The 15,496-nt window shown below is 41.9% G+C and overlaps 1 protein-coding gene and 1 long non-coding RNA gene across 2 annotated transcripts in view; one reads left to right on the top strand and one right to left on the bottom strand.

The window, feature by feature from the left end:
* Nucleotides 1–15,496, bottom strand: part of LOC102448489 (plasma membrane calcium-transporting ATPase 2) — an 857,866-nt gene that overhangs the window by 780,500 nt on the left and 61,870 nt on the right. The window lies entirely within an intron of this gene.
* LOC142831021 (uncharacterized) lies at nucleotides 11,330–13,234 on the top strand. Its single transcript, XR_012906612.2, has 2 exons — nucleotides 11,330–12,035; nucleotides 12,722–13,234. It is a non-coding gene; the product is annotated as an uncharacterized LOC142831021 (long non-coding RNA).

The raw sequence follows: 15,496 nt of genomic DNA, 5'->3' as shown, positions 1-15,496 counted from the left end.
GGATGAAATTCAATGAGAACAAATACAAAGTACTCCTCTTAGGAAGAAACAATCAGTTTCACACATACATAATGGGATACGACTGCCTAGGAAGGAGTACTGCTGAAAGGGACCTCAGGATTGTAATAGAACTCAAGCTAAACATGAGTCAACAGGGTGGCCCTTTTGCAAAAAAAGCAAACATAATTTTGGGATGTATTAACAGGAGTACCGTAAGGAAGACATGAGAAGTAATCCTTCCGCTCTACTCTGCACTGATTAGGCCTCAACTGGAGTATTGTGACCAGTTCCGGGCACCACATTTCAAGAAAGGTGTGGACAAATTAGAGAAGGTTCAGAGAAGAGCAACAAAAGTGATTAAAGATCTAGAAAATATGACCTATGAGGGAACATTGAAAGAACTGAGTTTGTTTAGTCTAGAAAAGAGACGACTGAGATGGGACATAACAGCTTTCAAGTACCTAAACAAGTGAAATAGTACAAGAAGGAGGGAGTAAAATTATTCTCAATAACCTTTGATAATAGGACTTAAGCAATGGACTTAAATCGCAGCAAGGGAGGTTTAGGTTGGACATTAGGAAAAACTTCCTAACGGTCAGGGTGGTTAAACTGCCTAGGGAGATTGTGGAATCTCCATTACTGGAGATTTTTAAGAACAGATTAGACGAACATCTGTCAGGGATTATCTAGATGGTTCTTAGTCCTGCCATGTGTGCAGGGGACTGGACTTGATGACCTCTCTAGCTCCCTTCAAGTTGTACTATTCTATGATTAGACTGATGTAATTAACAACAACCACTTTTCAGTTCTATGCCAAAATCACACACTTTGTAGATGTCTTGCAAGTTTGCAAGTTTATTAAATAAATTGAATGGTTTCAGGCAAATCACAAAGCCCTTCTATGGTGTCTGATATGGGGCAACACAAAGTAGTGCAAATTTTGTTTTTAAAGTAGTGCAACATTACAATTTCCGCATTCTTTAAAAAAGCAGCTACTCGCTCAACTCTAAGTGATTTGACTAAATGCCATGAAAACAGGGCATCAGAGAACCTAGAGAATATGAACAGAAAGCAACTATTAAGATGGTTCCAATAGGAAAAAGGGGTAATCTTAATTTTTTTTGTTTACTTTCTGTTTTTTTTTATTTTTATTTTTTCTTTGAAGAGACGGGCCTCTTGCCCCCAACACATTTTTGTGTTGTTAAGGCAGAAAATCCAGTCCAGAATACTGGTTTACTATTGATTTTAGAATATTTAACAAATAGATTTAAATGCAGCGTGCAACATTTACATTTAATTCAGGACTAGCAAGTGAGCTTGCAAAAACAAACTATAAAATATTCATTTATACATTTCTTATATTCTGTTCATCAATATTTAATATATTTCTGTATTTTTACTACACCACAGTTTCAATTAGACACCCAATACAAATGTAAAACAGTGAGAATAGCGGAATACTATGTAGTGTTGTGCAAAAGGTCCATGTTAAATTCAAGTATATGAAATTAATATCACAGAGGGCATTCTGGGTTAAAGCTTCCTGAGAAAGGTGAAAGACCTTTATGAACTAGCACAGGGACTGCAGCAGCATTTCTCAAACCTGTGTCATCGAGAGGAGGACAGACATTGATAACGTGAATAGAAAACTTGGGCATGGAGCAGCAGATTTAGGAGCCAACCACTGCTAAGAGTCTATACAGGTTGACTGGCCTCAAAGACTTTTGGGGAGAGTAAGCTATTGTAATAAATTCCTATCCCCAAAGAAAACCTTCAGGTAAATAATAAAAAAAGTTTCATGGAAAAAAAAAGAGTTTGCACTGTTTGCTTTAAGTTTTCTAGACCATACTAACAAAGAACTTATAGCAATTTTCAAAGGGAACCAAGCCCCAGGTAAATTCAAACTGGCAATTTTTTTTTTTTTTTTTTACAATCTTAGCCTTATTTTCTGCTATATAAAAGAAAATGACTGGGAAATAGTCATAGGAATTGTACTTAGTTAACTAGCTCTCCTCAAAAGATAAGATTCAGTTTGCATTGATCTTCTGCACCCCCTGGTGGCCACCTCGAAGAACAGCAAAGCCAATTTACTAAAACTGCCCATATCCAAGCTATATATCCTTGGTATAAAGCCCTCCTCCTCTTGGCTTTAGCAATCCCAATTTCCTATGTTTTATTTCATCCTCCAGAAAGCAGCCGCAACTTACACTCAGTCATCTTCAGAGACCACCTTTAATTCCCTAATGCATCTCAGAAGATGCTGCACTGCCGAGAGTGGAAAGCCCTTCCCTGGTTGCAACTGATGTCTCACAGGTCCAGAGGCCACTTAGGGCTGTAGATTTCAAAAGAAAACCTTGAAAATGAATCAGCAGCCTGTGCAGATCAGGAGAGTCAGTGCTTCCTGTGAGAAGTACTGCCACTGCATTCTCAACTAGATGACATTTCCCAATGGTCTTCAGCCTCAACAGCTGGTACTGCAAAAATCCAGCCTCAAGGTGACAAAGATGTGGATAACTGTGGTGACAGTGTTTTTATCTGAAAAATTATAGGACTGCATCAGCCTATGTCAAGAGTAGAGTAGATGAAGGAACATTAGGGCATGTATCCAAAGAGCCCCCCCCCCCCCCCCAGGCGGTGAATATGAGGAACAAACTCAGGCTCCTTTCCTGCATCTGAAAATACCTGTATCATCTCTGACATTCCCATCAGCTGTTCCCCAGAACCAAGCAAGCCATATTATTCAGCTGGAGTTAGAGCCAGCTAAGCTCCTATTTGAATATCTATCTCAGAGACTGGAAAAGCTGGTTGACTGACCTGTCAGGGTTCAGTGAAAGAGGGGTGTAAAGCTGTTTGTTATCCTCAGACTGAAGGCATCCCAGCCCATAACACCATATCACCATCTCTTCTAACCTCTTCAACAAAAAGACTGACAATGGAACCCTACCTATGAGAGCCCTCAGGGAATGAGAGCAATGCCATTCTCTGAGTCTGCTCCGAAAGTAAAGAGCAAAGTCACACTAGAATGGTTCCTTAATCACAGCAATGACCTGAAGTATAGCAAATCACATTCAAAAATTCCTGACTGAAGGAAGAGAATCAGCTTGGACACTTTGTCTTCATTGATCTCTGAAAGATCACTGAACAGCTAACAATATAACGTCTCCCTACCAAAGACTTAAAATCGATCCTTCTCAGCCAGTGTCTTGAAAGTCCATTTTAATATGAGAGTCAAAGAACAGTTCTTTCTTGTTTCAACAGGGGAAGGTATATCCTCTTGAACAGATCTTTGGGTCCAGGTAAAGATACCCACACTCTAATTATATTGTACACAAAGGGATATGGTCAAGTATTTTTTTATCCAAATGAATTCCCTTTCACAATTCTACTATTCCAAAAATGAAGTTGAAAGACCATAAAATAAATTACCCATAGATGTAGAATGTGCAACCTCTTTACAGAATGGCTGTGTCTACACTGGGCCACTTATTCTGGAAAATCAGCCGCTTTTCCGGAATAAGCTGCGAGCTGTCTACACTGGCCCTTGAATTTCCGGAAAAGCAACGATGCTCAACTGTACAAAATCAGCCGCTATTCCGGAAAAACTATTCTGCTCCCGCTCGGGCATAAGTCCTTATTCCGGAACACTGTTCCGGAAAAGGGCCAGTGTAGACAGGCCAGTAGTCTTTTCCGGAAAAAAGCCCCAATCGCGAAAATGGCGACCAGGGCTCTTTTCCGGAAAAAGCGCATCTACATTGGCCACAGACGCTTTTCCGGAAAAAGGGCTTTTCCGGAAAAGCAGCCTGCCAATGTAGACACTCCTTTTCCGGAAAAACTGAAAACGGAATAGTATTCCGTTTTAAGCAGTTCCGGAAATTCATGCCAGTGTAGACACAGCCAAGCCAATAGGTTTAAAAAAACAGGAGTTTTGTAATATGAGAAAGACTTCATTGCTGAGGGGGAAAAAAGATTTGCAATGCAAGAAAGATAAGAAGCATCTGGCAGGAAGATGACAGCTATGGAGCTCAGACACGAATTTGAATTTGTCAAGCTTATGAAAGCACTTCGTTGATTTGGAATGATTACAGAGAAGAAAAATATGGGACAGGAAAACTCAAATGTACCCTGCTCAAGTGTTACAGTGAACTAACTCACATCCAATGAAAATCGAAGATTGGAAAAGAAGTGCAAAGACAAGGATTTCACTGACAAAAAAGATTTGAACTCTAGTTTGGGAATAGAGGTCAAATCTTTGCAAAATCCAGTAACATGAATCTGTTTGCCAGAAGCTAGGGAGCATCTGACACTGGTCACTGTTGGATGACAGGATTCTGAGCTAGATGGACCTTTGGTCTGACCCAGTATGTCTGTTCTTATGAAACACAGGTTACACAAATTAACTTTACATTGGATCACTATGGTTTCAAAATGCAGAGAAAGGTTGAGTTTGCAAATTAACACAACCTGGTGATTACCCTCAGAAGAAAGATGTTTCATAAATGCAACTGTGAAATATGGCAAAAGAAAGAAAGTGCACATTAGCATTCCTAGTAGGAATAGCCTGGCATAAAGACCATTTTCTGCTCTAGAGAATGAGTAATGTGGCTAATTTGAGATGTCACATGGCCTAAAGAAATATGGGTGGTTTAACAGCAAGGAAGCAGAATGTGACTACTTAATGGCCCAAAGCTCCTGTTTTAGAACAAGCAGCCCATGTTCACAAACACCATAGAAAATGACAGCTGGACATATACCGTGTCAAGTTGAAATGTGGCTGCATAGGATTCCTCTCTTCCTATATGTATACATTTTAGTTGTTTGTGCATGTGTGTATATAATCTCTTTGATATATGCTGTAATACCAGCCACTTCTACTGTGATTCTAATCTCTGCATACAATCACCACTAATAAATATTTTATGCTAACATCTGAATGGAAGTATGCTTCTCACACTGGCAATGCTCTTCATGACTACATTGTTCACACCATATTTTTCTTGCTTAGAAAAATGCAAGATGGTTAGAGCTACGGTTAAAACATCTAATTCTTAATATACAGTGAAACCTTTGTTATCCAGCACTCTGTTAACCAGAAAATTTTGTTAACCACCACTGCCCCCAGCCACAATACTGTCACATCTTCAGGTGCACAGGCCTGGCTTGGTTTACCATGATTGGCTTAACAATGTTTTATTTTAGTACTAATAATCTTTAACTCAAAATAGAAATGTGAGACCAACAGCTTCACACTATAAAACTACCAATATTAAAAACTTGAGTTTTACTATTATTGTCCATTGTTTTTTCCTAGGTTGATGCGACCCTCGGATAAATGGAATTTTTAGATAACCAGAACACCTTAATCCCTGAGTGTGCCAGATAACACAGGTTTTACTGAACTTAAGTCACTAATATAATTAATATAAATACAACTCTATAAACATAACAGCCAAAATTGCCAATATGAATTATTCCAACAGTTTCATAATGTCTATATTCAACCCACACACAAACCTTCCCTCAACTTCAGACTGCTTTTGTATTTGCTTAAGAAGCCGCTGATTCAGTTTTTTGGTCCCTAAGTAGCCCATGACATTATAATTGATTTCTTGAGTAACTTTCTGAAACAGGCATAGGAGAGTAACCAAAACTACTGTAAACTCCATGTTGTACTGGAAAGCTGCAAAATATCTACCTAATGAGCCGCCATTTTGTGCAATGGGGCTTTTGCGCAAGAAGGAGCCGTCTTGTTGTATCATGCAAGCAAGGTAGTAACAAACTTCAACAGGCCTTTATTTATCAAAGGTGAAACCTCTTTACAAAGCTGCTGCTGCTCCCCACTGTAGCTCTCACTCAGGCCTGGCCCTTCTCCTCCCCCCTCCTTCCTGTGCTTCCAGATTCCCAACAGCCAGTGCTCCCAGTTCTAATAAATACAAGCAGCATCTAAAACACCACAAGTCTATACTGTTCCTTCTTGCGCAAAACCCCCCTCTTGCACAAGAGCCATTCTGCCACTTATTTTCAGCCCCTTGCACAAAAATGGAGGCTCATTAGGTATGCAAATGAGGTGCCACGGCTAATTTGCATATCTTCTTGCACAAGAATGTGCAATGTACACGTAGCCTAGAGGTTTTTAAGTCTCCGCTTTGCAAAGCCCTAGCTGGATTGATTTAGTTGAGATTGGTCCTGCCTTGGGCAGGGGGCTGGACTTGATGACATCTTGAGGTCTCTTCCAGCTCTATGATTCTATGAACCCAGAAAAGAACCATAGATTAGTCCTCCATGAGCCTAGAGCGGCTCTGGAGGAACTGGCCAATCAGGAGCCAGGAAAGCCTACAAAGGGAGCTGCAAAGCAGAGCAGCAGTTAAGCTCAAGTTCAAATAGTGCAGATGCTGAGGCAGCTGTCTCCAGGAGGGGAAGCAGAAACAGAATGAGACACACTAGGATACGAGGACATTGAAATGGGCCCCTGTTATAAGGTCTTCACTGGAAGACGTTTGAGTGTTTCGCATGGGATGTGTGATTCGGCAGGTGGGCTGAGTAGCTGAAAAGGCTGATAAAAATCAGTGAGTAAAGACTCATGCACTCGGCCAGTAATTTTTAGTTTAACACACATTTTAGAAATCAAGACAGTTCAGCCTATACAAAATTTGATATAGCACACACAATCAAGAAAAGAAGATAATGCAATTCCTTTCTGAAGCAAAGCTTTGCCATTGTGTCATTGCCTTTAGGGATGTAAAAAGTTAACTGGAAAGCATCACCCTAAACTGGTGATGTTTACTGGTTCTGGTTAACTGTTTGGGGCTGGAACAGCTTCCCATCCACCCCACACAGGGGGCTGCTCCAGCCCTGCGGGGCCCACCATGGGCAAGGGCTGCTCCGGCCAGCTAGTCAAGCAGCCACTGTCAATGGAGGGCTGGTCCACCCACCTCAAGTTACATGCTGTCTCCCCAGGAGGAGAGTCAGCAGTAATGCCTCCTCCCCAGGAGTGGAACTGAATGTTTAAATAAAAAAAAGTTTATTTAAGCTTTTTTACTGCAGAATCCTGCAGAGTATAACCCTGTAACCTCCAGGATTTTTAGCAGTTACACAGTTACCTTTTTTAATTAATTTTTACATCCCTAGTAGCCATCATAGTTTCCTCATATAGAATTCAAGGTACTTTCAAAATGACTCTGCAAATCCTCTCTCTCACAACTGGACGTCAGTACACATTTCTAAATCATCTTAAATTTGCGTGCTATTGATTAAGCACACTACATTTTCTGACTGGCTAACAAAATAATCCAGAACAATCTATGGAACAAAATAAAACATTTGTGAGGATCGTTACTCTCATCCAGTATTAAAGTGATTTAAAAAATTATAACCACTTCAAACATAATAAGGGTCTCTTATAGTGAAGTCAATTTTCTCTAAGAACCACTTAACTATAAATAGATTGTAACTGTAAGGACAGGCTGCAAGAATATGTTGAAAAAAACCTTCAGCCCTCCAGTGAAATCCAGACATAGAAACAAGTAGGAATTTTCATTGTTTCATCATAGGTTCATCTGTATGCCCATTCAGGTCCTACCACATTTTCACTTTACTTAGAAACTATTATTTCTCTTGATATAAAAGTGTTGACAAATTTTTAAAATGATCATTACAAAAACTGGGCCAAATGTAACTTGAGTGCAATGCTATCGATTTCAGTCGCATTGCCCCCATCTCATGACTGAATTTCACTGTCCAAAGTGTGCTATTGAAGGACAACATGAGGTGCTATGGAAGGGTTTTTAATGACGTTTTTATTTAACTGAATTGCAGCACTCAAATACAAAACAAGATAAATATCCCCAGTCAGAGGTGTCACCAGCCTGCACGGTTCCCCTGGGCAAGGTGTGAGGTAGGAGCTGCTCTGCATTTTTGGAAAGGGCAGGGCCTTGGGCAGAGGGGATAGGGCTGAGGTAACCAGCCCTGCGTGCCATCCAGAGCACACAACACTGCCCCTCGGGCAGTCCTCAGCACTGCCTGGAGCATACCCCCTCCCTTAGCCCTCAAATCTGCACGGAGCATGCAGCACAGCACTCCAGCAGGGATTTAAAGGGCCTGGGGCTCTAGCCACTGCCACAGCAGCAAGGACAGCAAATGGGAGCCCCGGACCCCTTTGAATTGCCGGGTGCCAAAGAAACTGCCCTCTTTGCCCCACTCACTATCTGAATGTTGTGATGGCTCTTTAATCGCAATTCTGATGGCAATGCAGAGTCCACAAAATGGCTACAAGAATCCCAGATTACAATATTCAGTGACTATCACCTCATTCCAAAAGCAAAAGCTACACAGACATTCAATACAAAAAATGTTGTTAGTAATGTGGAAAATTTAACAGAAATTTCTCCTAGTCTACATATGCCATGTAAAGATATCTGCTCCTTCCAGCCCCAAACCCAATTGAAATCTTCATCCTGCAGCAAGAGACAGGAGAAAGACACTGTAAAGCTTACCACTGTGTAGACAAAATGAGAAAGCCTAACTTTACGTAACACAATAATTTCTATGTTACAAGCTAAAATCCACTGGTTAAAAATATATTGAATATACAGTTGTAGAGGGTTTACCTGGATTGCCTGGTTCCTTGTGGGGCTCAGCAATCAGAGTGGGGGGGGGGCTCTGGGCAGAGTGTGGGAGGTACAGGATTCAGGACAGAGAGTGGGAGGTCTGGGGCAGGGGACTGGAAAGTACAGGACCCAGGTCAGATGGTGGGAGGTGTGGGAGGTGCAGTAGTCAAAGCAGTGGTGGGTGCAGGAATCAGGGAAGGGGGGCTCAAGCCATGGGTCTCAGGCCAGGGGGCTATGAAGTGGTGCGGGCTTACCAGGGCTGCCCATAGTGATGACGGTAGCACTGCTCCAGCTCCATCCTGGGGGATGAGCAGAGAATGAGTGGGGCAGTGGGGGGTTAGCGGCTCCTCCCAAAGGGCCAGGGAGCACTACTTAGCTCCCCTGGTCCATGGTCCCTGGAGGAGGGAGTTGTCCAGCCCTGCCCTCCCAGCCAACCAGCCTACCAATGGTTCCTCATGGAAGGAGCAGGAGCTATACTATACCACTATACTAGCATTCCACTATACTAGCTTCCTAAATAAATGGGAAAAAATAGAGAAACCTAAGAAGCAACACAGGTTGTTAAGCACTAGAAAGCTGCTCTGCTGACAGAGCAACAGGCTGTCCAGGCATATGATTTGCTCAAACAAGTAAAGCAGGAAAATAAGAAACTGGAAAAAGTTGTTAAAAGCTTGGAAAAGAATGAAGCACTGTCCCCTGTTGTTAATCAACAGACTGCAAGCACTTTCACAGTGCCTGAAGAGTGGAGACAGAAATAAAAAAAGGTGGCCCTGGCAAATTTAAAAGATGAGATGGGGTCAACTGCATTGCAACCACAATCATATGAGGGTCAAGCCCAAAGGAATGAAGATTAGTGTCTCCATTCTTCCCTTGTATAGAGTCTTAAAAGTACATGATGAGACTAAAAATTACTAGTAAAAACAAACTGGACACATTGGTGCAACGATTCAGAAAGAAACCCCTCAGGAAGAGGAGAAAAGGTAAACTATATCCTTGGAACAAATATTGCAAAGGTTTAGGCATGGCCCATGGTCTGACAATACTTTAACTTATGTTCATATTATGCAGACCCTAAAAGCAAATTGGTGAACTATTTACTGGTTTACAAACCCTTAATCTCAATCAAAAGAGATCTTGCTGCAGTCTGGCTGTTATGAAAAGCCTGTACTGGGAAGTTTAAAAAAAAATTAGCTGACTGCAGAAATAAAAATTTGGATTTACCCAAGAAAAGGAATCAGAAGGTGTGGTGGCTAGTTAAGGAGCCCACCCTTCTTGCTAAATTAATAATGGACAAAACCTATGTGCCTGAAAAGGAACCATTCATCAGAGAAAGCAGGATTAAGCCCAGACAGATAAGGAGGCAAATAAGCAGGAGTGGGTAAGAGGTTCAGAGCCCTGAGGGCATAAGTGGCAGGAATAAGGTAAGCAGTAAGTACAGGCACTGGAAAAGTTTCATTTGAAGGGAAAAGGCAAGTGATTAAGGGTAAGAGAGAGTGAGAAGTTAACTCTGCAGACTGTGGAAGGAATTGAGCAATTGTTGTAATGTGCTAGAAGGAAAACTGTTATAGAAGAAGAATCCTTTGTTCCTTTGCAGCCTTTCTGGAGGAAAAATGGGCCCTTTTTCCAAAGGAATGTCTGTAAAGAATCCAGGCAAAAAGACAATCTGGTTTAAATAATTTAGCCATGGACTCTTCAGTGGAATTTGCTAAAAGAACATTAGGGAATAGTGTAAATAGAAGTTAAAAGATTGTGTGCATGTACGTGTATGTATATATTGTGCAAATATGTGAGGTTTCCAGGACCTAATCAGTGTTTTTGTATGTTTATTAAATTCTGTTTTGTAGGTTGCAGGTAAATGAATTGGTTTGGTTGGGTTTGAATAAATACCATTTCATTCAGAGCTGCAAAACTGACAAGACACTTTTGCCAGATATTGGTAGTTAGTGTTGCTTGGCTTTTTGAATCTGGCATTTAACCCTTAAAGTATCTCAATATTTTATATTTTAACAGACCAAGTTATGGCTGTGCTAACCAGCATCTGAGAAATGGTAAAAAACTAAGGGAAAAGATTCCAATTTTCTTGGTTTTGGCAAAAAAGCAAACAGGATTTTAAAGTTAACAGCAATCAGAACTCTGAAGTTTATTGTGTCTCTAAGCCACAGACTCTAATCTGCTGATAGTTTTAAATGTCAGAGTGAGCCAAATAGTGTCTGTACGAATATAAGTGGCAGCACAAGAGGAATCTGCTTTCATGCACAAATATATGGGTAATTTTATATATAAAATTTAAATTACACCGGCCTCCAAGATAATTTTTGTTAAAAGGCATGGTAAACATCCATGTGTAAGAAAATGTATGCTAATATTATTGTTTAATTCTGAGATAAATTTAATGTTTATGAAGTAACCCCATAACAATGTATAATGCGTATGATTTTGTTTTGGAAAAGAAAAAAAACTTTATGTATGATGTACTGATAGTTGGAAATAAAACTTGGTCTGCTTATAAAACAAAAGTATAGGGAAGTATTGGGGGAACTTAGGGCAAAGAGAGAAATCAGCAAGAATATCTGTAAAAGAAAGAAGTATTTCAAGATATAATGTGCCACCCCTACAGACGTAGAAAAATGTTTTCTTTTGTCTTTCAGAAAGAGCTGGTACCAGCTGAAGAGCAATTGAGGATAATATGGATTTATTGTTGCAACAAAAATTGTGTTGTTGTGTCTTATGTGCTGTGTCTTGTGTTATATTTTTTGGTTTTTGTGTCGTTTGTCTCAATGCTAGCATTATTGTGTTTTGTCTTGGGAAAAGAGGGGATACTGTAGTAAGCAGCAAAAGTAATGACTCTCTAATCAGACTTCTTCCTCTCCCTACCCCTCCACCTCCTGTCACCACCTAAACAAGGATCAGGCAGTGGCTTGGGCTTGCTGGGCTTGGCAAGCTGCTAAAATTAATTCTGAAACTATGTAAGTAAAGCAGAAGTTGGAGCGGGAGGTACAAAGAGAAACTGTGTAGCAAGTAAAAAAGGTGCAGGCACAGGAAACTTAAATTCCTGTAAATAGTACCAGCTCAGTGTGGTAATGGTTTAAACTAGTAAAGGTTACATTTTAAAGACTAGGCAGTTAAGCAAAGTGGTATGAAACATTGTGATGGGGTGGACAGGCCCCGCACTGACAGACAGGGGGTAGCCCAGGCCCAGCTGGCAGAGAAAGCCCCGCCCCTTCGACCCTGCTGGGCATGCTCCCAGCAGAGGCTGGGTATAAAAGCAGAGGGAGCCCTGCAATCAGGAAGACCGCAGGGTGAGGGAGGAGACCAGGCTGGGCCAGTGTTTCTGCAGCAGCTGGGACCAGAGTCGCAGCCCGTGCCTGACCCTGACACAGAGCCAGCAGCCGCCGACCCAGGAAGGCAGGAGCGCGCCCGCAACCCCGGCAGGTACGGGCTCCGAGGCAGATGGACCGCAGGGGAGTCAGGACATGGTAGGAAGCAGCCCAGGGCAGAGGACCAATAGTGCGGCTCGGCGTGTATCGGCCGGATTCCCCGCCGAGCGGGCAGGAGCCATAGTCCCTGCCTAAAGGGCCCTGGGCTGGGACCCGGTGGAGAGGGAGGGCCCAGGTCCCCCTAACACCCATTCCCCCTGCCAGGGATAATCAAACCCCGGGCCAGGAGAGGCTTCTCGGAGCAGCTAGGCCTCTAGTACCGTATATGCCCTGATAGAGGGACCGGACTTTTGTGTTGGGACTTTGGGTACTGTATAGACCCGGAGAGAGGGGCCCGGACCGAGACACGGGCCAGTAGAAGGGGGCCACAACCCCTGTCAGGGGCGTACCCCCTGACAAACATAAATAACAGATAAACCACAGGCGGGAAGGTGTCCCTGTTCCTAAAGCACATGTAGGGACAATAATGGGAAACAACGCATGCTCTCTCTGCTGTAACCCCAGGATGGGCTGGTAAACAGGTTATGTACCTGAATCTCAAGGCTAATGCCTGGAGACAGGGAGTCATCATTGACACAGGTGCAGGGCACACCTATTGAGTCTTAATCCCTTATAAAAACTTACTTTTTTGTGCTGGGGTATATTTAAAACCCTGAGAATATTTTTTTATTTTCTCTGCAGATGCTGTTAATCCTATGCCCATGGATCGTAGAAGCATTTCAAGGTCAACATATTGTTGTTTAAACAAAAATACATGTAAAAACAATTGCTGCTCCACATCTAATCTGTCAACTTGACCTGTCTTCCCATGACTTAAATGCTGTATGGGGCAAGAACCACTCTCCTGCATAATCATCTACTGATCAGTAACTTGGAGCAAATTGTAGAGATGGGTCTATAAAAATCAGCAAATTGGTGAATTAACTAAAACTACACAACAGAAAATTCAGGCTAGAAGCATGGCCATCCTTCATTAAGGAGAAGAAATACTTAGAATAGCAGATCAGGCTTGAAAATTAAGTGTTCATCATTGGCATGATGTATTTGAAAGATGGTCACCCACCTGGATAGTGGTCTTAAACATAGCCGTACACCCCATCATTGTTATCCTGATACTAATAAGTGATTGTTTATCATTATGTGTTTGTGCTATTGGATCAAAAGAATGTATGTTAAATTAAAACCACAAGCCTATGTAATGTCTTAATATATTGCCATGAAGCAGTTACAAAATACTTAAGAATGTGACCACTCAAGAATTGTTCTTGAGGGGTCAAAAGGGGGACAATGTGACACTGGAATTGGAATTTTGTAACTAAGTAGTCAATTATGTATGTTTAATCCAGACTTTTGCTATAAACTTAAATACAAGATGTAGACCTCAGACAGGCCAGGCAGCTTTGCTAACTTAGCTCCAGCTCTGTTTGATGTTAGCATGTTAAAGTGAAGGGATGGAGTATTGTAATACATAGTGATGTTAGTGTTTAGATAGACAGAAGTTTAATGTTGAAAGTCTTTGTAACTTTAAGTGACTAGAAGTACCCTTTGTTCCATGCTGCAATTCTTTAAATGTATTGTTTGCGTGAACGAGAGAGAGAATGTTTTAGGAGAATGTTTAGGGCTTCTTCCCAATAAGCATATGTTGTAGGAAGATTGATTGCGATGCTGAATGACTATGCATTTTGCCTTGTCATGCCGTAATTAGACTTGCATGGAAGGAAAATCCTATAAAAGAAGTAGTGTCCTGGTTCTTCAGGTCCTGTCCTGCTAAGATCAAGACCAAGGGAGCATCAGTCTGGACTGACACGAACCCGGCTCCTAGCTCGCACCTGACCTGTCTATCCAATAGGGTGGCCCGAGCAACAGACTGGTAACTTGTGTGGGTGTGTATGTGTGGCCTGTTGCCTTATCCCCCTGAACAAGATCCTGTGTGCTTTTTTTAAGCATAACTTTGGCATGTATTCATGGGGCAGGAGGGGAAGTGGGAGCTGGGCTGCCCACCTCCTGCTCATGTGTGGGACGTGGCCAGGTCCAGCCTGTCTTTGAGACAAGCATATGCTACTGACAGAATCAACCAGGTAGCCACGCTCTGGGAGAGGAGGAGCAGGGGCCCCTGCAACTGGGATTGGGGGCACCCCTAGCCTTTCCCCCACAGGGAAGGAGCAAGGGCTTGTGGTGCGGCACAGAGGACCAACGGAGACAGCGAGCCTCCCCCCCCCCCCCCCCCAGGTCAGTCCAAGCCATGGCGAGAGAGACAAAGACAGACTGGAGGGCAGAAGATACCACTGAGCCAACTCTTCCTTTTGTTTTTCTACTTCTGTTTGACACAGAATAAAGCACTGTATACAGACTTTTTTCCTGCCATTCTGAGCTATGAACAAGATTCTTCCTTCTTATGCAAGGTAGTCAATATTCTCTGAGTATCACACTGCAGAAAACAGTTTTGTGAGCTCCTTTTAAAACAAGACCAACGTGACCTGAAGATTCTAATATCCCTTCTCCATGAGTGATATGAAACTAAAAAACAGGAGGATAGAATCTTGCAGATAGTGGATCCAGGTAACTCTTTGGCTGGTGGAAGTATCTCATAGGGGAGAGGACAAACACAAAAATAAAAATAGTACCTACAGTTATGGTAGTTATCATTGACGTCAGTGCAGTTAGTACATTATCCAAAAAGCAAAAAAATGAGAGTTTCGTTTTGAAAGACACCACTCATTTCAGCTCACTCAGGTGACTGACTCTTTTTCTCTCTTTTTTCACCTTAGGCTCATATTTTCTGAGCTCTCCTATCTTGGCTCTCCTATCTGTTGCCCCATTATTTATCTATGGGACAGCCTCTAAAACTTACCTCGCCTTCCTGGATTAAGGCAACTGTTCTATACAGTCACTTAAGGATGCTGTGTTCTCAATATCACCAGCCACTCACATTTCTGAGCCACATAAGCGTAGAGACATGGAAGGCCTTGGTATACAAGTGTGTTATCTAGTCTCTTGTGTTCCCTTAGCCAGACTTCACCAGATTGATACAGTCTCCACAGACATCTCTGGAATGTTAAGAGTGATTGTTTGCATGTCACCAAACACTATTTTCACTCCCTAAAGGTGCTAGAGAGAGACCAACAATTCTAGACTGTTATGATTAGCATTTTTTCTAATATCCCCTCTATTTCTAGTGATAGGCTCAGTTTAGACTACAGGAAAGGGGAAAGAGAAAGTAAAGCCAAAAGTCTTCAAGTCCTAAAACAGTCAAAGGTTAATTGGAGCTTTTGCTTATCAACCATAACAAGGGTAAGTAACCTTGTAGTTCCTAACTAGTGAAGAGGAGAAGAGTAATTGTTGATAGGGTTTTTTAAATCCTTGTTACTGTATTAGCCTTAAAGTTGACTGTAAAGAGCTTATTTGAAATGATGAACATAGCAGAATTGATGCAAATAAACCATTTAGAAGCAAGTC

The sequence above is a fragment of the Pelodiscus sinensis genome, chromosome 11 (genome assembly GCF_052426305.1).
Source record: "Pelodiscus sinensis isolate ZL-2025 chromosome 11, ASM5242630v1, whole genome shotgun sequence".
Taxonomy (NCBI): domain Eukaryota; kingdom Metazoa; phylum Chordata; order Testudines; family Trionychidae; genus Pelodiscus; species Pelodiscus sinensis.
This window is presented reverse-complemented; position numbering and strand designations above follow the sequence as displayed.